The sequence below is a fragment of the Macrobrachium nipponense genome, chromosome 11 (assembly GCF_015104395.2).
Source record: "Macrobrachium nipponense isolate FS-2020 chromosome 11, ASM1510439v2, whole genome shotgun sequence".
In the NCBI taxonomy this organism is placed as follows: domain Eukaryota; kingdom Metazoa; phylum Arthropoda; class Malacostraca; order Decapoda; family Palaemonidae; genus Macrobrachium; species Macrobrachium nipponense.
In genome coordinates, this window is record NC_061087.1 from 83835933 (window position 1) to 83859351 (window position 23419).

Sequence of the window (23419 nt, forward strand, 5' to 3'; positions counted from 1 at the left end):
GCACCAGAGGATGAAGAAGAGGCACCAGCAACCTGAGATGTACTCTGGAAAAAAGAGCCAGAAGGAGGTTGTTGGGCTGGAGCAGAAGGTACAGATCTGGTCCTAAACTTACGCTTACTCCTTGAAGGAATGGGAGGAAGACCAGAGGAAAAAGCTCTTGATAAGGCCCAGTGAGCTTGGGAAGAGGCATCACCTTGATGTTCCTTCAAAACCTCAGAAAGCACAGAAATATCGAAAAGGAAATCGCCAAAAGGAGAAGAGGACAACAGACGGGTTCTCTGAATCTCCGATACAGAGGAGGGTAACTGCGACAAATACAGGTTACGCCTTAGAGAAACAAGAAAGGCCTGCATTGAAGCAGCAAGCTCGTTCTGATGTACAGAAGCGATTGAAATGGATGAGCAGAATTTCTCAAAAGAGGAGCATCAGGAGGAACAAACCCGGAGTCCTTGATATACATTAAAAGCCCTCCGAGGACCCACATATTGAAGGATTGAGCTTCTTGTAAGGAGCTCATAACAGCCTCCATAGCAATAAAATCTTCAATTGAGACAGAGACCGAAGCCTTAGAAGGCAAGGGTTGACTTGAAAGTCGGACAAAATCAGGATTTGGCTTGGGGGGTCGAGAGAATGAAGAATCATCCGCCACCTGGTAAACTCCTCTCCGGTGTCGTAGAAGAGAAGAGAGCTTCCTCTTCCCTTCCCCGATCACCTTCGAAAGTTTAGCGGCAACGTCCGTCCTCACTCTCGCGAACCTCTGGGCAAAGGGAAAACGTAAAAATTCCCGTGACCGGGAAGGACCGTCAAGAAAAATCCCTTCTGTAATACAACGAGGCGGAGGCTGCTTCTGCTACTTTAGGCCTCGCCTGAGGAAGAAAACTCAAAATTAAATCAAAAAGTTTCTTGAATTCTACATCATGACATCCATTCGAGGAAACATCAATATCACACGAATCCGCGTCATCATCATCATCATCATCATCGTCAGATCCTAACTTAGAAACTTCCTCTGAAGTAAAATCCTGACGACTAGCTATCTTAGGTCTGACACTAATATCCCTCCCCCCTTCTCCTAAATAAGCGCCCTTTGGCACTGTTACGGGACTAACAGGGGACACGTTGGGTAAAGATTCGTTAGGCACCTGCCCGGACCGGATCCCCCCTAGGCCTTCGCCACGACGGGGTTCACAAGCCGGGGTATCTGTCGCACCGTTACCCATGGTGCTGTCGACAGGTACCTGACGAGGAGCTGAAAATGAATCTAAAAGTGTGTTAGACATTCTAGTAAAGGCTTCTTGAAAATTCTCTGACAGATTGTTAAACTTAGCAGAAATATCTCTATCTAGACTAAGCTGTAATTTCTTAAAATTCTGTTTCCAGGTAGTTTCCATTGCCAAAATCTTCGAATCTACATCAGAACTAACTTCACTAATTACCGGTTGTACAGGGGGCAAAGCATCAATTAATTCGGAATCGGAGTCGTACGATACCGAAACCGAAGAGCCAGAATCATGAGCGCCCAAGTCAAAGAATTCGTTAGATACAGTTTTAGCAATCGATTCTTTTTCTCCTTAACCGATCTTTTACGCTGCAAGATTGTTTGGCGTTTCATATAAGCAGTCATATCCTCGTCAGACCAGGGCTTGCATACGTCACAACGAGAAGTCAAGTCACAAACCTGTCCACGACAAGAACTACAAATGTCATGGGGTTCATACTCCCTGCTACTCATCCTTGTCCCACAAACCGGGCAGTTCCTGATGTTGCTGGCAGAAGGAAGCATCGTAATTTCTTGGTAATCCATTGTAGAATTGGACAGGTCAGTAGTTCCGGGTCGCGCAAAAGTTCGTAATTTAAGATAAGAACCACAACAGAAATCAAAGTTAATTCACTATTTCGTGATGTAATGCGTGAGTGGTAATTCATATAAAGTTTCATTTAACAAATAATGAAAGCTTTAAAGGCACAAAAATGTTTAAGGAAATTTATAAAGAGCGGCCGTGATGTAAACAACACGGGCGCTCGTTAACAACTGATTTGAGGGAAGGTTTTCGTATCTGTCAACGACAGTGTTGCCAACTGGTGGACAGAATAGGAGGTAACAGGGTTGCCAATGTGGTAAATTTTGGTGCGGTTTTTGGGGATTTAGGGCTAGATAAATTATATTAAGGTAATGTTTATTAATCCATCATCTCAGTGTTGTCATCAACAATCTCTAAATCACTAAAATCTTTACTCAAATCTGCCCAAGAGATACTTCCATCATAGTCCCACTTTAAATTATAACAGTTCTTGTATTTGCCAGTAGCTTTACCGGCTCGACTGACAATTTTACCAGACCTGAATTCACCACTTTCAACGTGTATACCTCTTACCCTTTCACCAACTGAAAGCCTTGATGTATCCTTTGATGCTGCTTCTGTCGCTATTTCTATATTTTCACTCTCTGCATATTCAGATACATCCACCTCTTCGATCTCCACTTCTGCGGACTTATTCACAGACTCTTCATCCTCAGAGTCTTCCTCACACAACTCATGGTTGTAACAAAGCGACGCTTGTTTTCTTTCCTCTTGCACTGTCTCTGGAGCAACGCTACACATATCTTTCACTATTGGGCTGTTAGCGGGAGGATGCGCTAACCTACACTCGTGTACTCTTACGTAAACACCACCGTGTCGCACAAAAACTTGCTTCCCATCCTTGCCAATAACGATACCCGGGCCATGCCATTCAGGGCTGTCATTTCTTTTATAAAATACTTCATCACCATTTTCGAGTTCATTGACATCACTTGCACGTATGTTGTGTCGCAAAGCTCTCCTCAAACGTTCACTTGATTCTGATTTGATGAACTCCTGTCTAGCCAAGTGTAATGCATTTAATTGTCTCTCACAATTTCTGATGTACTAAATTCTAAAGCTGGTGGGTTATTCGTGTACACACTGGGTAATCCAGGATTATGACCGAAAACAAACTGGTTGGGTGCGAACCCTGAGTGATTGGATAACGCATTTCTTGCGGATATTCCCCATGCCAAAGCCACTTCCAAGCTACATTTACTGTCATCCATAATTTTCCTGACAGTGTCGCCAATCACAGCATTCTGTCGCTCGCACACTCCATTGCTCCATGGACTCTCTGCAGAGGTTGTAATCACCTTGATGTTAAATGTTTCTCCTAGCACCCTCATATCATCATTATTGAATTCACAGCCATTGTCTGTTAGAATTTTTTTCGGTGCACCAAAAACACTAATCCACTTTTTAAATAACTCACTCACAATGGTTGTTCCACGCTTGTCACTAATGACTGTGGCAGCACAGTACCTGGTTGCCATGTCTATGATCACCAACAAATATTTCTTTCCCCAAATCTTTAAATCCATTGCAATAGCTTCATTAAACTTACTCGCCATGGGGATGCACACAACAGGACGTGGTCTGGCCTTCTTTAGCTTGTGACACACTTCACACTCTATGTTTACTCTTTCAATGGCTTTTTTAATTTCCAAATTATTAATGCCAGCATCTTTCACAAGTTTAATTAACCTTGAAGCTGTAGGATGGCCAAACTGTTTGTGTAGTTTCAAAGCAGTCTTTCTCACATCGCTTCCCCACAGTGTTGCCAGCGCTATGGTTTGGCAACACTCTCCTAGTCAAGCTGACACCGGCATTAAATAATGACCCGATGACGATGTCTTCAAATCAATCAATTTCCCACACACATTTACCTGATCTGTTCCAAAGTTTATGATCATTTTAGCCTTCTTCATTGTGCGTTTACTCAACAATAGTGGTATGTTACAACTCACCACGTCTGTAGTCACGGTAGCGCTGATTCCGCCAATAGAGCAAGGAAGACAAACACGTTTGATGGAAGACACAGTATTACCACTTGCAAACGTGAATGTGGATGATGATTCATTTTCCACAACCTTTTTTCGTTCATAATCGCTTAAACCACAAACAAAATTACTCAACCAGTCAACTCCACACACCGTAGTTGAGCAACCTGAGTCCAATAACGCACAGCCCTTGGCCTCATCTACAAGCTTATTAAGTTTTCCTTCCTTATCGCCATTTCCTGTGTACCCAACAAACAGGGACAAGTGAACACTTTCACTGTTTGTTTCCGAAGATTTTTCACTTTTTTCGTTGCCTTCCGAACCTCCGGAATTTTCGTACGCATCTGGACAGTAACGAGCCCAATGGAATTGTGAATCACATATTACACACCTTGACACCTTGCCATCTGGACCAATTGGGTTTTGTTTCCTCCGTAATTGTCCTCTTGCTGAATGTGACCATCCTCCACGGCCTCTCACTGCACCATCCTCACCACGTTGTCTGGCTCTTCCACGCTGGTACCCCCTAACATACAGAGCACTCTCTGGTGTTTCTGCAGTGCCACCCTCGTCCTTAGTCATGAAGACCGGCTCACTCTTTATCTCAGTGACTGGTTTTGTTAATTCCTGCACACCCTTACTATCTTTTTCTCCGATGTTGCCAGAAAACACTCTGTTTAAAGTAGATTTCATATTATCATACGATACCTCTGCGATTGCTGACATCACTAGTTGCTGCTCACTGTCACTTAAACCACATGATGCAAGAAGCATAAACGCCATTACGGGATCAGGTAGTTCCATTTTTTGTTTCTTGAACTTAAAGTATGTGTGCTCAAACTCAGAAATGAACTTCCTTATTTCCGTATTCTCTGATCTTCTGAGATTATACAACTCTTGAAAGGCCGTAAACTGCCGACGCCCTTTTTCAGCAAGAAACAAACTGTCAAGTTTTTCTATGATATTTTTCACACCATTTTCTTTTTTTAGATCGCTTGTCTCCAGCTCCGAGGTTGCCACTCTGGCGCGCCCTTCCAAGGACAGGTGTATAGCTAGTGCTTGTTTGCTCTTCGGCAGTTCGGTCAGTTCACACCATATGTCTATGTCCTTCTTCCAGCTTTCATATGCGCTATCCAACTGAATGTTACTAACTCGCTGTTCCTAGAAGACTGCCGCAGGTCCAATCATTCACGGCCTACATTCTTTGTGATGACGTCATGGCATGTCACGTGACGTACCACTTGATACATGCGCACAGATTGTATAACGAATATACATATAAAAAATTAATCTTTTATTTAGCTACATATCTTACGTTATATGCAGAAACACTAACAGTGGTGTTGTCGGAGTATACTGCCACTCTCTTTCCCACGACCAAAGGAGCGAATGCTTGCAGACCGAACCAAATCGCCTTCAACTCCTTCATGTTGATGTGATTCAACCTCTCTTTCTCTGACCATAATCCTGAGATCTTTTTGGTTCCTAGGAGAGCACCCCAACCTCTGTCCGATGCGTCTGAGTATAATTCTAGGTCTGGGTTCCGTAATGTCAGGGAGAGACCCTCTTGCAATCTTTCCCTCGACATCCACCATCTCAAGTCCTTCTTAATCTCTTCCGACACTGGAAACGAATACGTGTCTGGTTGAGATTTCCGACACCAACTCACTTTGAGAAAAAACTGAAGAGATCTCATGTGAAGACGACCCAACTTTACAAACGTCTCTACTGATGATAAAGTCCCTAGGAGACTCATCCATTTCCAAATGGCGGCAGGAGGGGGACTGACGGTTCAGGAATTGGCTCACTTTTTTGAGGCAAGATTCTATTCTTTTTTCGACAGAAAAACCCGAAAAGTCTGAGAGTCCAGAATCATCCCCAAATAGGGGATCTTCTGGGAAGGCACTAATTGAGACTTCTCCAGGTTGATGAGAATTCCCAATTGACTCGCTCATGACAGTGTCTTCCGTAAATCCTTCACGCACTGTGTCCTCGAACTCGATCTGAGAAGCCAGTCGTCCAGGTAAAATGCTGCATTTATCCCCAACATATGCAGCCATTTCCCCAATGGAGCAAGAACACGAGTAAATACTTGAGGGGCCGTTGAAAGGCTGAAACAAAGGGCTCTGAATTGATACGTCCTCCCTTCGAACACAAATCTCAGGAACTTCTTTGAACTCTGGTGAATCGGCACATAAAAATAGGCGTCCTGCATGTCCAGGGACACCATCCAATCGCCTGGGCGAAGTGGCGACATCACAGAACGATTTGTTTCCATATTGAACTTTGTCTTCAGCACATAAAGGTTCAATGCGCTTACATCTAGCACTGGCCTCCAACCTCCCGAGGATTTGGGAACTACAAAGAGTCTGTTGTAGAATCCCTGAGAACTGTCGAGGACTTCCTCTACTGCTCCCTTCTTGATGAGTGCATTGACCTCTGCTGCTAAAGAAAGCCCTCTCTGATCCTGGAGAATATGCTGTTAAGCTGACTGGTGTATCGGAGAGAGGAGGATCTAGAACAAAAGGAATCGAGTATCCCTCTCGAAGAACTTGCACTACCCATTGCTCTGCACCTCTTCGACTCCATTCTTCCCAAAAAAGATGGAGTCTTGCCCCTACTTGCACGTGAAGGAACGGCTTCTCACTTGTCCGAAGGTTTGGGGGGGGGGGGGGTTTCTTTGAGGACTTGTACTGTGGACGCAAATTAGTCCTGGGTCGTTGCCACTTAGGTTTATTCCCTCGAAAGGGATGCTTCTGAAGAGGAGAAGACTTTGCTCCTGTCGGAGTAGGCTCTTTCGGACGTCTAGAAGACTGAAGAAGGAGATCATTAGTAGATTTCTTTTCTAAATCCAATAGAATTTGTTGAATGGTTTCTTCAGGGAAAAGGTGAGATTTACAGAGAGGAGCAAACATGAGAGCCGACTTCTGGTTATTAGTGACTCCTTTAGACACGAAAGAACACCACCTTTCTTTCTCTTCTTCATCACTCCCAATTGTGAAAAGGGCTGCTAATTCTCCCGAACCATCTCTAACAGCCTTATCCGCACAGGACAGAACTCCTAACCAATCTGTGGCAAAATCTTCTTCTAAAGACTGACAGTCTTCAATCTTGCAAGCTAAAGAGGCAATAGTCCAGTCCAAAAAACTAAATACCTCAAATACTTTAAAAATATTCTTCACCAGATGATCAAGCTCCGAAGAAGAAAGCAAAATTTTAGCTGACGAAAAAGCTGCTCTTCGGTGTGAGTCCACTAAACCGGAGAAGTCTCCCTGGGAGGAGACAGACACTTCCAAAGAAGGAACTTCTCCAGTTGTGTAGAAGCGATACGCTTTACTCTGAAGCTTAGAAGGCGGGAAAGCAAACGAAGCCTTACATGTTTCCCTCTTCTTAGAAAGCCACTCTGTTGACTACTTAAGTGCCTGCTTCGAGGACTGAGAAAGAACCAGTTTAGGTAGACACGAATACGCTGTCTTCCTATCTTTAACGAACATTGAAGGCGGTGAAGACGGAGAAGCAGGTTCAAAGTAATCTGGATAAGTGGAAAGAAAAAATTTAAGAAGACTCGAATAAGCCGACGAATCCTTGTCATCTTGATCCAAAGCTTCCTCTTCAGACTGCACGGAAGCGGAGTCGAAATCAGCCTTATGTTGTACCCCGGTGGAGGATTTCAACAAACTCATAAGATCCTGAAAATGCTTCTTAAATGGAGCTAATGTAGAATCGTCTAACACTATAGAAGTCGATGGCTTTCAGTCGAAGAACGATTCTTTCTAACAGGTGAATCACGTCTCCGCACAACGAGTAGGGGAATGGGGTGGTGCGACATCAGGCGAACAACCAGTCGAAATTCCTATCGACTCACGGCGAGGGGAGTCGAACGAAGACAAGCGAATACGCTTCTCTGGACAGTAATACGGAGTCAAACGAGGCGACCGAGCCGAAACTGCGACTGAGACTCGCTTGGGAGAGTCGAGCGATCGTGAATTATCACGAAGTTTAGTCCGAGATCCATTGCTTTTAGCCCGAAAAATCGCGGAACTGCGGAGGGATTTCACTAAATAAATCACAATCCGGAGCAAAACTACACCGAAGGTTGAGGACTCCAATGCCATCTTAGACATCCTTAACAAAAAGAGTCGGTGACGAATCAACCCCCAAGAATCGAACGTCTTTGTTTAACAGTCGAGACACCAAATCACTTCGCCTTTTGCGCACTGGCGATTGCACTTCCGAATCGAAGAACAGACGAGAATCACAAACACTAATTACCTTTCCACATCTTTTTGGACGCACACCCGCGAGACGACGGAGTCGACGGCTAACCGTGGGCAAACTCCCCCAGACTCCTTCCGACCTCCGGTATGTCTTCTCCCGGTTGCGGGGGAGGCGGGACAGTGACCTTCGTCTGGGAGTCAAGGGGGAACGGACAACCGTCCTCCTCATGGGCGCAACATTAACACTTTGCACTGCACTAGATTTCACTGTACTATCTACGGAAGCTTTAAAAGACATTCCTAACTTCATAAACTGATTCAGCTAACACTTCAAACTTTTTATCCATCTTAGACTCAAGCAAGGCAATGGTGTTGGGTTCGGAAAACATGGGCAACTTGAACAGGGGTAACAAAGGAGAAGTAGGAGGACTATTAATTGGAGAAATATTCTCTAATAAAGGAGAGGCAAGAGAAGACTTATTTGTCTCCGAAGGAACAGGAGTAGTTTCTAACCTATTCTTACTACTAGCCCAAAGAGCTGCCTTCCTCTTCCTATCTTTCTCCATTTTCTCAGCATGCGATCTAACCACCTTCCATCCCTGTTCATCCAATTCTTTACATTCATCACATGTCACATCCATACCATTACAATTTTGTCCTCTGCATTTAGTGCACTTAGAGTGCGGATCGTGACATAACTTAGCTAATCTTGTTTTGCAGCCAGCGCTGCAAAACCTTACAGCAGATGAACTAGAATCTGACATAATTAGCAATAATGACAAAAAACTGAATAGAGATAGCTAACTGACAAGAAAAAACCAAAAACTTGTACATCACCAAACAAAAACCAAAATCCAAAATGGCGACGCAGGGGACTGCAGCGAAAATCTCACAGGTGTTACCCCGTGAGCGGCAGAAACGAAAATTGACGGTAGAAGGCTAGCAGTACCCAGGGTTCCCAGATGTGGGCGGGTCTTGTATCACCTATACTTAAGATAGCAACGCCGCTGGCGCCAACAATTTGAATTTCGACTGCCGCAGGTAAGAAGCTATAAGCTATGTACGTAACTGTTCGGTAAGTCACTTATGTGAAACTCCTTGTTGGAGAAAAGGTATTCACCTAATCAAGAATGCCCTCACAAGCAAGGAATGCAGTGCCCCTATGGAAACCCTTGTCTCTCCTTTAAGAACAAGAGCTTTAAGCAGTGAAGGTTATTCACAGGGGAAGTAGCGGTCTTATTCCTGAGGTCAATGTGCTGACGAATCGGTGCAAAGATCTCTGCTAAATGAAAATCGTGGGTATCCGTTTCCCAAAGAAAAATCCTCAAGTTTTTCCAAGATGGAGAACTCTCATATTTCTCTCCATGAAGGGATATACAACTGGACCCAATGAAAGTTTCCTTGACTACTCAAGTGTATGACGAGACAATCCAAAGATCGATCTCGAGATACAAAAGAATTCTCTGTCCTGTCCATCTTGCATGTCTCAGAACAACCAAGAGGGTCCAGAGGCCTGGCATAGCAAGTAAGCCAAGCCAAAACTAGCTGATGGCACAAATATAACCAGGAACTGGCTTGGCATGCAAATCAAGCCAAGACGAGACTCATCTGCTAAGAACAATCACTTTCCTCCCTACATACTCAAGTCTATTTCGGGGCCCAAGCCTCCCAAGAAGAAAGCTTAAATGGGGATTCTATGACTGTTATCCTGCATGTTCAAATCCTAAGTTCCAAGAAACAACCTGACTAATCAGAGTTGGTGCTGAAACATCTGACATGTCTCAACACCTACTTTCATTCTGTGCCTGTACTAGACCCAAGAGTGAACCCTCAGGCACCGATTTGGGAAGCACCCGAGTTTCTATTGAATCCCTGGTACTCAAAAAACTCACCAGTTTACCATTCGTGACTCTAAGGAATTCGAGCCCCTGGCGAAACTCCCAAGTCTCATAACAATGATCATCGGAAGCGGTCTCCTCTTGGCTTCCTAACAAACCAAGAAGGGGCAGGCACAGCACCAGTCTTAGACACAGACTTCTAAAACTAGTACCATAAGCACAGCCTGAAGAGGTCATGCCATCGAGAGTCCTGATACACAAAACTCCAAAGGAGAATGCGAACTGACTCCCACTCTACGAGCAAGAAGAGCCATGAGAATCCTGCCTCCCCAAAGAGAGGCTGTCCCCTAGGAGTCCGGTAGGACTTCTTACGGGGAATCTACTTACTGCTTCTTCAGGTGCTCAGTCAAGACAGAGACTCTGACCAAGCGTATCCTTGAGACTCCCAAAAAGCTAGACTCTAGAGGAGAGGAGAATGCGAATAGGCTCCTGCCCTATGAGTGGGAAGAGCCAACGAGAATCCTGCCTCCCTGAAGAGAAACAGTCCCTTAGAAGTCTGGTACTCATTACTGCTCCTCCAGGTCATCAGCCAAACCGTGGCACCAAGTGCTCAATCAGAGACTGAGGCACCAGCCGGCCCCTAGCTGACTACTGGAGTGGTATTGACAGGGAGAGCCGGGACACTTGCATGTCCTGGCTCTTTCTCTCATCTTGTGCCTGAACCGGGACGGTGAGAGGTCTCTCTGACACTAGTTCAGGATGTTCAAGACTCCATAGAGAATCAGAACTCGGAGGCATCAGCTACGCCAAGACCCTGACACAAAATCAGTCTTAGAAGCGGACTTCAAAGAACTAGCAGCGGGAGCGCAAACCAAAGTCTGGGCGCCTGATGGATCCAAAAAACACAAGACCCTGTGAGCTATGCAATTAGGTTCCCAAGCCCGAAGGCACGGAAGAGCCGATGAGAGAACCCACTGCCTCCCTGAAAGAAGGCAGTCCCTTAGAAGCCCTGTGAAGAAACTTCTTAGGTGGGGGGAGAAGGCAGCAAAAGACTCAGGCAGGTATAAGTTTGAAGAAGGTGCTCATCTCACAAGACTTCTTCCCTGAAATCCTCTCTGACATTTTCTACAGGAGTATCAATAGGAATGACCAAGGCAGCTGCAGCACGAGAACATACAGAAGCAGCCCAGCTGACAAAAACTACAGGAACATCAATAACAGCAACAGGAGCAATCAGGGAAGCTGGGGCAAGAGGCAGAGCAGGAGCTGCCCCACGACTAGTTGCCAGGGAAACAGGAGCAATCAAGACAGGAGGCACGCCAGGAGTAGATAGACTACGGATACAACAAGGGAGTGCCACTGCATACAGGAGTGCCAAAGTTGAAAATCCTACAGGAAAGGACAGGAAAGGAAACCCAACAATGGCATTCCAGCCACCTACCGCTGTGTCTACAATGCTCACTGTCAACCTGAAGAAAAAGCAAGACTTGTTAGTAGAGAAGAAGAACTCTCGCTCCGAGGGTAATTGCTCTACAAAGTGAGAAAAGGAGGCCCTTGTGAAGCGGTCACCCGACTGCTAACCCCCCCCCCCCCCCCCCCCCTTCCTTACCCGACAAGCAAGCAAAGGAGAGATCCCTCCTGAAGGAGAGAATGCCAAAAGGAAAGATTACCAGGAGAGAGAAGCAACAACGAAGGGGCGTCTAGGACGCCTTCGGAAGCGAAAAAATTCTGACGATGCTCAGCAACCCTCCTACGAAGTTTCCTCCTAGCAAAATCTTGACAGCGCACGTGGAAAGAGCAACACCCAAAAATAATAATAAAAGATGGGGGTGAATGTTACGCCCTTGGCTGCCAGCTGGGAGACCCACTGGGGGAGGGCGGCCTGCAAGGCTATAAAAAATCGTAGGTTTATATATTAATAAATATCAAACACCGTATATTCAGTATATAAAAGAGTAAGAAAAGAAAAGATCACACCGGGAAAATCAAGTTTAAAGACGGGCGGGCAAGAGCTCACAAAAACACGTCTGCATCGCATGACAGTTGACTGCAAACTGGAATGCTTACATCCAGGCAGACTGCTATTCGCATCTGCCAAAGGTACTTAATACCTAACCACCTTATTCAAGAGTTTAGTGGCCATTTTCCGACTTCACTGAAAGTAATTCCTAAAGTAAAGACCAAGGGTTTGTATATCGTATAGGAATAACCAACACATCACAGGGTTGAGACCGGGTCTCTGGCTGTTTCCTCCCTCATCTCCACGGCAGATGCCAGATGCCACCAATTCCTTGCATGAACAATTCTTTTTTATTTTTACTGGTTTCCAGCTGGCACCATATGATTTATTCTAAAGTTAAAACCCAGGTATATTCCACATATAGAAAAATGATATTGTTAAACTACAATAAAGTTTTGTACATACTTACCTGGCAGATATATACTTAGCTATAGTCTCCGACGTCCCGACAGAATTTCAAAATCAAATCGCGGCACACGCGACAGGTAGGTCAGGTGGTCTACCTTACCCGCCGCTGGGTGGCGGATGTACGAACCACTCCCGTAAGCTTGTCAGATTTTCTCTTCCACCTGTCTCCTGAGGGGAGGCTGGGTGGGCCATTAATCGTATATATCTGCCAGGTAAGTATGTACAAAACTTTATTGTAGTTTAACAATATCATTTTTGTACATGAACTTCCCTGACAGATATATACTTAGCTGATTGGCACCCTTGGTGGAGGGTAAGAGACAGCTCAATAATACAGGTAAGACGGGAAACAACTAATGTTGTAGGATATAAAAAACCTTGGTTCTCACCTTTTCAGGATGAAGACTTCATAGATACTATCTCTGAGTCTGCATTGCCTGGAGAGCTACAGCTAGGACGTGACCTGATGCTGAAAGACTCTCGGATCTACCACTGGGATATGTGATCCCCTATTGTGGTAGAATCCAAGTCGGATGCTGTTAGAGGGACCTTGTCCGCTTACCTAACAGATCCTTACCACTACCTCTGCAAGGAGCCAAAACCCACCAGACCACCTAACCAAAATACAAAGGGTTAATATTACGACAAAAGAGGTGCCTCCTGCAACCTCTTTCAGACAACAAAAAACAACAATATAAAATATAGGGTAACATATAAAAAATTTACACAGGATAAGTTTCAGCTCCCTGCCCCAGCACCGAATCCGCCGATACGAAAGGACCCAAGGCGAAGCATTTATCATATGTGATTTTTACATCACGTAGGTAGTGGTTTGCGAAAACCGATTGGCATCTCCAAAAAGTCGCCTCCATCAAGTTCCGCACAGACATATTTTTTCTGAATGCAAAGCGAAGTTGCGATGGCTCTCACCTCGTGAGCTTTCACTTTCAGTAGTCTAAACTGATCTTCCTTACAGGCAACATGTGCCTCTGTAATAAGGCTTCTCTAGAAAAAAGGAAAGAGCATTCTTCGACATGGGCCGAGTGGGGTCCTTTACGGAGCACCAAAGTACATCTTGATTAGCCTTAAGTTGTTCCTTCCTCTTAAGGAAATACTTCATAATTCTCATAGGGCAAAGAGTTCTTTCAGGCTCTTCCCCTACTAGAAAAGATAAACTACGAACTTCAAAGCTCCTGGGCCAAGGGCGTGATGGGTTTTCATTCTTTGCAAGGAAACTTGGAAGAAACGAACATACCATAGAATCTTCCTTAAACCCTACATTGCCCTCAATAGCTTGGAGCTCACTCACTCTTTTAGCTGTAGCTAGGGCCAAAAGGAAGATAGCCTTCTTCGTCAAGTCCTTGAAAGAGGCTAAGCCAGGAGGTTCGAATCTAGACGATCCAAGGAATTGTTGATAGGACTACGTCTAGATTCCAGTTCGGGGTACTACATGAGGACGCTTAATGGTTTCAAATGATCTAATAAGATCATGCAGGTCCTTATCATCGGATATATTTAAGCCTCTATGCCGAAAATACCGCCGCCAACATACTGCGGTATCCCTTAATAGTTGACACAACCAGATGACATTCTTCTTTGAGGAAAATAAGGAAATCCGCAATTTGGGTCACAGAGGTACTGGAAGAGGAAATGTTCTTCCTCTTGCACCAACGTCTGAAGACATCCCACTTTGACTGTATACACGCAAGGTGGTAAGGTCTCCTCGCTCTTGCGATTGCTTTAGCAGCTGCTGCTGAAAAGCCTTTCGCTCTGACCAAACTTTGGACAGTCTGAACCAGTCAGACTGAGAGCGAGGAGATTTTTGTGGTACCTCGTCGAAGCGGGGTTGTCTGAGTAGATCGCTCCTTAGCGGGAGCGATCTGGAAGGTCCACCAACCATTCCAGTACCTCTGTGAAACCATTCTTGGGCCGGCCAAAAGGGAGCGATTAAGGTCATTTTGTTGAATCGGACTCTACGAACTTCTTGATAGTTAGCCCCAGGATCTTGAAGGGGGGAAACGCGTAGACGTCGAGTCCGTTCCAGTCTAGAAGAAGAGCATCTATTGCTACTGCCTCTGGATCCGATATCGGAGAGCAGTAAGGATCCAGCCTCTTGTTCTTTGACGTGGCAAAGCAGGTCTATGTGTGGCCTGCCCCATAACTTCCACAGGCTCTGGCATACATCCAGATGAAGGGTCCACTCTGTGGGAAGGACCTGATCTTTCCTGCTGAGGAGATCTGCTCTTACATTCCTTTCTCCCTGCACGAACCTGGTGAGAAGCTTGATTCCTCTTTCTTCTGCCCACAGAAGAAGGTCTCTTGCTGTCTCGTACAGGGAGAAGGAATGCGTCCCCCTGTTTCCTGATGTATGCCAGAGCTGTAGTGTTGTCCGCGTTGACCTGCACTACCGATCTTCTGACTTTGGGCTCGAAAGCCTTCAGAGCCAACCACACAGCATCAACTCCTTTCTGTTGATGTGCCAGGCTACCTGGTCCCCCACCCAGGTACCTGACACTTCGTTGGTTCCCAGAGTTTGCCACCCCACCCCATGTCCGACGCGTCGGAGAACAACACCAGGTTGGGGGTCTGTGATTGAAGAGACAGTCCCTTTCGCAAAGAGGTTGGGATCTGTCCACCATAAGAGATGTTTCTTGATGTCCTGGGATAACGACAGGGAGAACGTCAAATCCTGAGAACGACGACTCCAATTCCGATGAAGAAAGAATTGGAGCGGTCTCAGGTGCAACCTTCCTAGGGAAACGAATTGCTCCAGAGAGGAGAGTGTCCCCAGCAGACTCATCCACTCCCTCACTGTGCATACTTCTTTCCCTAAGAAGGTTGTTACTCTCTCGAATCCTCGGGCTATCCTTTCCTGCGAGGGAAAAGCCCGAAAAAATCAGAGAGTTCATCTGTATCCCGAGATACACACTCTTGCTCGGGGAATTAGTGATGACTTCTTGAAATTGACGAGAAGTCCCAAAGCCTTCGTCAATTCTAAAGTTACTTGTAAGTCCTTCAAACAACGATCTCTGAATTGGCCCTTATTAGCCAATCGTCGAGGTACATGGATATCCTCACCCCTTTCAAATGAAGCCATTGAGCCACATTCCTCAAAATCCCCGTGAACACTTGAGGGGCCGTCGAGAGGCCGAAACACAGAGCCCTGAACTGAAAAATTTTTCCCCCCATCATGAATCTGAGAAACTTCCTCGAGAAGGATGGATCGGTACGTGGAAGTAAGCGTCCTGAAAATCCAAGGAACCATCAGTCCCATGGACGAAGCGCTGCCAGCACTGATGAAGGCGTTTCCATCGTGAACTTCTTCTTTTCTACGAAGAAGTTCAGGGCGCTTACATCCAACACCGGTCCTCCATCCCCTGAGGACTTCGGAACTAGGAAAAGCGCGGTTGTAGAAGCCCGATGAATGATGGTCTGTCACTAGTTCAATAGCCCCCTTCTCCAGCATCTGATCTACTGCTAGATGGAGAGCTTGATTCATGATGGGGTCTCTGTACCTGGCCGTCAGTTCCCTTGGGATGGTCGTCAAGGGAGGTCTTTAAAGACGAAAGGGATGAGGTAACCTCTCCTCAAAATAGAAAGGGTCCAAGGATCCGCCCCTTTTTGGGCCCAGACTTCTGCAAACTCTAAGAGTCTGGGCGCCCACCGTTGTTTGAAGGACTTGCAAGTTATTTGGGGGCTTTAACAGACCTTGGCGAAAGTCTTACCCCTTCTTGAAGGTCTACGACCTCAAACGTAGAGGTTCTTGATGAAGATGCCCCTCGAAAGGGTTCTCGAACACTTGCTTTTCCTTCTTAGCCTTGGTAGGGAAGGAAGGGCGAGGTTTTCTTGCCGACGTGTGCCAAAAGGTCCTGGGTGGCTTTGGCCGAAAGTGACCTCGAAATGTCCTGCACTCGATGTTTCGGGAACAACTGAGGACAGAGGAGCAAACAGCAAAGAAGACCTCTGAGCATGGGAGACCGACTTCGTTAAGAAGGAACAGTAAACCGACCTCTTCTTCACGATGCCGGCCCCATAAAGGGAGGCGATTTCACTCGCTCCGTCTCTTACTGACTTGTCCATACAAGACAAAACACACATAAGGTCATCTGGTGAAATTGACTCTGGCACTTCAATTTTCTTGGCTAGGACTCCCAACGACCAATCAAGGAAGTTAAATACTTCTAGCACTCTAAACATACCTTTGAGCAAATGATCCAATTCGTTCATTGCCCAAGTCGTCTTAGCAGAGTTAAGGGCAGTTCTCCTTGTCGAATCTACCAGTGCCGAAAAATCCGAATCAGCCGAAGACGGTAGACCCAATCCTAAGGGCTCTCCTGTTTCGTACCAGAAACCAGCGCGTCCTGATAACTTCGAAGGAGGAGGAAAAAGCGAACATCGTTTTCCCCGCTTCTCTTCTTAGGAAGCCATCCAGGAACCAACCAAAAAACTCCTCAGTGCCTTCTTCATAGAAAGAGTTGGCTTCATCCTAACACACAAGAAGAACTCTTCGCTGTCTTCGCCGTTGAAAAAAGTGAGTGAGGAGAAGGAGGAGCCGTAGGCGTAAGGGAATCACCCCAAAAACTTGTAAAAGTAGCTCTGTAAGCTTCTTGTAAGAAGATGACAGCAGCAGAAGTGTTCGGTTCCTCATCCGAACCTTCTAGGACGTCTTTTTTTTTGTATCCGAGGCGGCCTCGATTGCGCGGAAGATCCTTAGGTGACGAAGGGATCCTAGCAGGAGTTGAGCGAGAGGTTGGAGAACGCCCTCTCTTAGAAGAGTTCACATCCACTGGAGAACGATGAGAAGATCTGGGAAGTATACGATGAGACTCCCTCTTCGAGGTATACGGAATCTCAGCCGAAGGAGAGGTATGGGCTCCTACTCCGAGAATTCTCGGAAACAAAATCACCGCAGGGCGCTTACGAGGAGGCGAGCGCCTACTATACTCTATGCACCTATCCTGGGGCGCGAGCGGCTGCCAGGAGAAAGAGCGCCTATCGAGAGCAGACGCGTTGCGCGGCCTCTCCATACCTGTCCAGTTGCGTACGATCAACGGAAGTTCGACTGGAAGGCGAAATGCGCCTACTAGGAGAAGGCTGCTTGCGAGACTCTTGACGTCTAACAAGAGGGTAACATTCAGGAGAAGGGCGCTTCAAAACTAACGAGCGCCTACTTGGAGAAGGGCGCTTCCGGGATTCCTGGTGCCTACCAAGAGACAAACGGTCAGGAGAAGTGCGCCTAAGAAGCGGGAGAGCGCCTACACGGAGAAGGGCGCTTGAAAGACTCTTGTTGTCTGCCTTAGGAGAATAATCAGGAGTATGACGCCTTAAAAGAGACGAGCGCCTACTAGGAGAGCTATGTGCAGTAGGCTCTTGGCGCCTACCTTGCGGGGAGCGGCTAACAGTAGGCGGTCTAATCATGCACACGACTCCTACCAGACTCTAGATGTCTGTCAGGAGAGAAGTCACGACAATACTCGAGGAGAGTGACATCTGGAAGCAGAACGCCCCCTACTTGTATAAGGGCGCCTTCTATAATCTTGAGGCTGCTGGAGGAGAAGAGAAGTCTCACGCGAGGGAGTTTTTTGAAGAAATCGCGTGATGAGCAGGTGCAGTGCGCTTACCGGAAGCGGGAATCCAATCTGGAGAAAAAACTTCTTTCTCCATAGAGCGTTCCTACCGATGTTTTTTGGCGCCTTTGAAATTGAAAGAGAGCCAGGCGAGCGAGGGCAGGGCGCTCACGCGAGTGAGGGCGCTCCCAGCGAGCGAGGGCGCTCACGCGAGCCCCCCACCCCCACCTTCATACGAAACCTCCCCATATGAAGGAGAACGAAACCTCTGAGAGCGCGGCGCCTAGATCTCTTGATCGGAAGAGAAACGTCCTTCTTCCTAAGTGGGATCTAACTGCTAGAGAGTCTGCTAGCGAAGTGATCTGAGCTTGAAGTCCCGCGAGTACTCTCGTAGGAGAATCTTCTAATTACTTCCTCGGAAGCAGGCGCCGAGCGCGGAGCGCAGAGAAGAAGAACGATCACAGGATTTCTTGTGTTTCTTCGCCTCCACCAACGATTCTTCCGGGAAAAACAACCGCCGGACTAGAAGCCAAAGGACTGCAGGGAGCCTTCCAAGCCCTCTTCAACGGGCGCGACGCATCCGGGGAGTTCCAACCTCTCTTCGGAGAGGGAGACGACGAAGAGGAGAAGCATTGGCGTAGGAGCTCCTTCTTGTAGCGATCCGAGGCAGCCTGGGAGCGTACTTCAGGATCTGCCGAGGGGACGCCTGACCGGTGGGGGCTCTCTCCCTAGCCCTCCTGCGGCTTTCGACTTTCCTACTCCACTGGAACTGGAGTCTGGAAGAGGTCTAGGCCTAGAGGCACTAAGGACGCCGGTCAGACGCACCCTCCAACAACACTGGGGCACACTGCACTGATCACTAACACTCTCCTACCTTCCAACTGACGAATCTTCTGATCCACAGAACGATTCTTGGCTTTCAGAGCTGCCGCCTCCGAAGGCGAATCTCCGGCTTCGGTGCGGGGAGCCGGGGCTGCAACTGGGAAGAACGGTTCTAATTCTACGTTAGTACTATTAGGATCCACATCCAACTCACTCATTCTAGATCTGCTAGAACTTCTAGAGGAAGCCTTACGCACTCTATCACGTTCCAACTTCCTAACATAAGAAGAGAGAGCCCCTGCATTTCATGCAAACCGTGTGGGGGTCTACCGAAGCTTTCGGCAACCTCACCTTACATCCTTCATTCACGCAAACCCTAAACAACACCGAAGTTTTAACTACCGATTCTAGATCAGACATCGTTAAAGAAAATCAACTCAAAATCAAACCGGTCCACAATCAGCGTATGCCAAGCCAAACAAAAGCGAATACGTCACCAAAAGAAGTCCAAATTAACTCCAGGCAAGCGAGAATCGAAAAACTATCGAGAGGAACCGACAACAGTTGTTATCGTTCCGCGACAGAGAAAAATCTGACAAGCTTACGGGAGTGGTTCGTACATCCGCCACCCAGCGGCGGGTAAGGTAGACCACCTGACCTACCTGTCGCGTGTGCCGCGAGATTTGAAATTCTGTCGGGACGTCGGAGACTATAGCTAAGTATATATCTGTCAGGGAAGTTCATGTACAAAATTGTATTTTGTATACTTGTAGGCCAAAGCTGCCTGGCAAATGAAGGAGTTTTATGGAGGTTGATGAAGTCATGTTTAGGAAAGTTGCAGTATTCTTGCAAAGTTCCACATTCATTCATTTTAGTTTAATTACTGTATTCAAAGCTACTCACATTTAAATATCATCTCTTTTTATTTATTTACATATTTATACAATTACACTTTAACTAGAAGCTTACCAATCAAATCGTTGGCCTTTTGGCTTATTCAGCTAAAATATGTGCAGACCTTTGGATACAAAAACAATAAAAGCAATGATTTGCACTTAATATGAACACACTAAAAATACTTCACTCACTTCTTAATTTTATTACAAAATGCATAAACAAAGAACTTCCCGCTAACCTACCGCTTGTAATTTATCTTTGGAACCAATTGCAAAGAGCTAGGATGAATGATTCTAAGGTGGTGCCATCTAGGGCCAGTCAGACTGAAAATAACCAATACGTATCATAAGTACAGAACACTGAAATATACAAGTATACTTACAAATATAAGTATTTAACAGTACACAAACCATGGTTTTTAAAATTAACACTAAATTAACAAACAACTTTTTGATACATATGGCAAACTGAAAATTTTCAAGAACTGTCATCTATTGCTATACAATGAGTTGCATGGCTTATTGGGGGCAGCATACAACTTTTAACTAAAATATTAACTACATATTGTTTCAAAATACAAAACTACCAAGTAGTATACATGCTTTGAAGTATCAAATATTTCTATCCTGATATTACAGGTATACTTACAAATATAAGTATTTAAACAAGTACACAAACCAGGTTTTTAAATTAAACACTAAATTAAAAAACAACTTTTTGATACATGGGCAAACTGAAAATTTTCAAGAACTGTCATCTATTGCTATACAATGAGTTGCATGGCTTATTGGGGGCAGCATACAACTTTTAACTAAAATATTAACTACATATTGTTTCAAAATACAAAACTACCAAGTAGTATACATGCTTTGAAGTATCAAATATTTCTATCCTGATATTACAGGTTTTAAGTCAATGGCAACCCATAATTGTGGCTACGCATTTAATAACAAAGATATGTGTATCCATGCGCTCCATTTTTGTATATTTGAATAATCTTCCATAAATGGTACAATACCACATTCTATACACACAAACATATACTACTGTACACACACACACACACACACATATACTATATATAAGTATTGGCAATCCCCTGTTATTGGCGGAGATTCTGTTCCGACGGCTTGACGATAAGTGAAAATCGCCAATAACCAAAACTCAGCGATTTTTGGAGCTTATCGGTGGTGATAACCGGACTTTGGCCTTAATAACTAGTTAATAGTGCCTCTGTTAGGTATATATTGGCGCAAATACAAAATTATCTGTACTGATAACTGGAAACTGGTGCATTTCAGTGCCAAATCACTGATTTATGGCACTAGAAAAGCCCCACAAAACCGGATCGCCGATAACTGGGGGCTGTCAGTACTACATACATATAGAAGTAAATAAATTCTTCTGTTAAAACAGGATACTTATCAAGTCATATAAAAGGCCCATTAAAACACTCTTCTTTTAAAGCTAAGGACTATATTTTGGTGGACGTACTTCCACCTTTATCAAGCAGTGAATGATAGAAGGAGTTTCATTAGTGAAATATATAGTAGGAGATAAGCCCTTAGGTGATGCCTAGGGATGCCACTGAGCCATTGTGGGTTCTGTTAATTGTCTTAATATACTTCATTTCTTCCTTAAGGAAGATGTTGTCTAACTGAAGAGTCCCAGGCTCCGTTGGAAAGGTTGATCCTATTATCTTGTTGTTTTATTCGTGAATTCAGGACGAGTTCCAATCCATGGTATGATGGAAAATTGCAGAACTATGTTGTCCACAGCTAACTGATCACTTGTATTGCATTAATCTTTCCGAGAAAGATTTTCCAGTGAAACTGAAATATGACTTATCACAGTCCCTACATGGGATTTCATTAACTCCAATGTTTTTGGAGACTGGTTTCTGCTGAAAGTTAATTAATGATTTCCGTAGTGTATTCGGATGAATGAAGACAAAAGGGTTCGAGGGGCCTAAGGTTTCTGTGATCTCTCGTAAATTATCCACACGAGGGACGTATACATGTGCGTTATATAGACTGTGCACTTAGATGTAGTTCTCAAATGGCTATTTGGTCCTCATTTTGAACTCCTTTGTTCAACTTCACTAAGGACCTCACTAGAAAAATACTTTCCCTCGTAGCTACAGTAACAACTAAATGTGTAAGCGTGCTACATGCGATGGATAATAGAGTTGGCTTCTCCCAAGAGAATGCAGTCTGTTCACTCACCCAAGGGTTTTTAGCTAAGAATGAGACAAGACCTGGGGGTCCAGAAGAAGAAGAAGAGAGAGCTCTGTGTCCTGTAAGGCCACTAATATCCTGTACAGCAGTCCCCAGTTATCGGCCGACTTGGTTAATGGCACTTCTCTAGCACCATAAAATCGGTGATTCATGGCGCCATAACACACAGAGTTCCAGTTATGGCCCCCTAACATGCCGAGTTCCGGTTATGGCGCTCTAACGCACCGAGTTCCGGTTATGGTGCCCTAACACGCCGAGTTCCAGTTATGGCGCCTTAACACGCTGAGTTCCGGTTATGGCGCCATAACGCGCCAAGTTCCAGTTACATCGCTGATAATAGTTATGGCAACATAACATATCTAAAAGAGGTGTCATTAACCAATTACCGGTGCCATAAGCGCTATAAATCACAGAGTTTCGGAATGGTGGTTTTCAGTTTATCTGCACCCTGCTGAGAATGGAACCCCTACCGGTAACCGGGGACTCTTGTATTATTTACATAAACATGTTATTGTTATAATACAATTAAGTTTGTTCATACTTACCTGGCAGATATATATATAGCTGTATTCTCCGAAGTCCGACAGAATTTCAAAACTCGCGGCACACGCAGTGGGCGGCCAGGTGGTAGTACCCATTCCCGCCGCTGGGAGGTGGATATCAGGAACCATTCCCATTTTCTATTCATATTTTATCAGTGCCACTGTCTCCTGAGGGGAGGTGGGTGGGCACTTAATTATATATATCTGCCAGGTAAGTATGAACAAACTTAATTGTATTATAACAATAACATTTTGTTCATGAAACTTACTTGGCAGATATATATATAGCTGAATCCCACCTTCGGATGGTGGGAAGAGACAGAATAGGATTTGTAGGAAACTTAAATTAAGTAGATGATATACACCTTGGTTCCTCACCTGTTAGCAAAGTAGACTCTGTGATTACTGTCACTTCAGCCTGCTTGTGCTTAATCAGAGTTGCCAGCCAGGTGGAGACCTGTAGTGCTGGTGCGCTCTGGATGCTCTGTCAACGGGGACGTGACCTCAATGTGACAAGAGCATAGAGCCATACAAATGAGGGCAATGAAGCAACTGACCACCACCTGACCAACTATCCAAGACCCCCTGAACACTAGGCTAAGAGATGGGAGGTCTTCACCAAAACCTCACCACAACCAAAAACCACAACAAACTAAAAACTAACCTAAACCAAAATAACTAAGGGATAGGGAGAGAGCTACCTTCAGCCCCCAAGACTGTGTCTGCAGAAACATATGGCCCAGAGAACAACAGTCCTCGTATATCGTTCTCACATCTCTCAAGTAGTGTGAGGCGAATACTGAATTGCTCCTCAAAAGGTGGCGTCAAGGATGTCCTTGATCGACATGTTCCTTTGGAAGGCAAGCGAGGTTGCGACAGCTCTGACCTCGTGAGCTTTCACTCGCAAGAGGCTCAAATCGATCAGTGTGGAAGACGAATGAGCCTCTTTAATGACGTCCCTCAGAAAGAACGCCAATGCGTTCTTGGATAATGGTATATCGGGTCGTTTAACCGAACACCAGAG

General features: G+C 45.4%; 1 protein-coding gene across 10 annotated transcripts in view; it reads right to left on the minus strand.

The window, feature by feature from the left end:
* The window catches only part of LOC135206510 (pumilio homolog 2-like), a 438165-nt gene that overhangs the window by 404461 nt on the left and 10285 nt on the right, over positions 1-23419 (minus strand). For all 10 annotated transcript variants that reach the window (XM_064237877.1, XM_064237920.1, XM_064237888.1 and 7 more), the window contains exon 2: positions 19859-19939. The gene's annotated coding sequence lies outside the window, so the exon portion shown is untranslated. The remainder of the gene's footprint in view (positions 1-19858; positions 19940-23419) is intronic.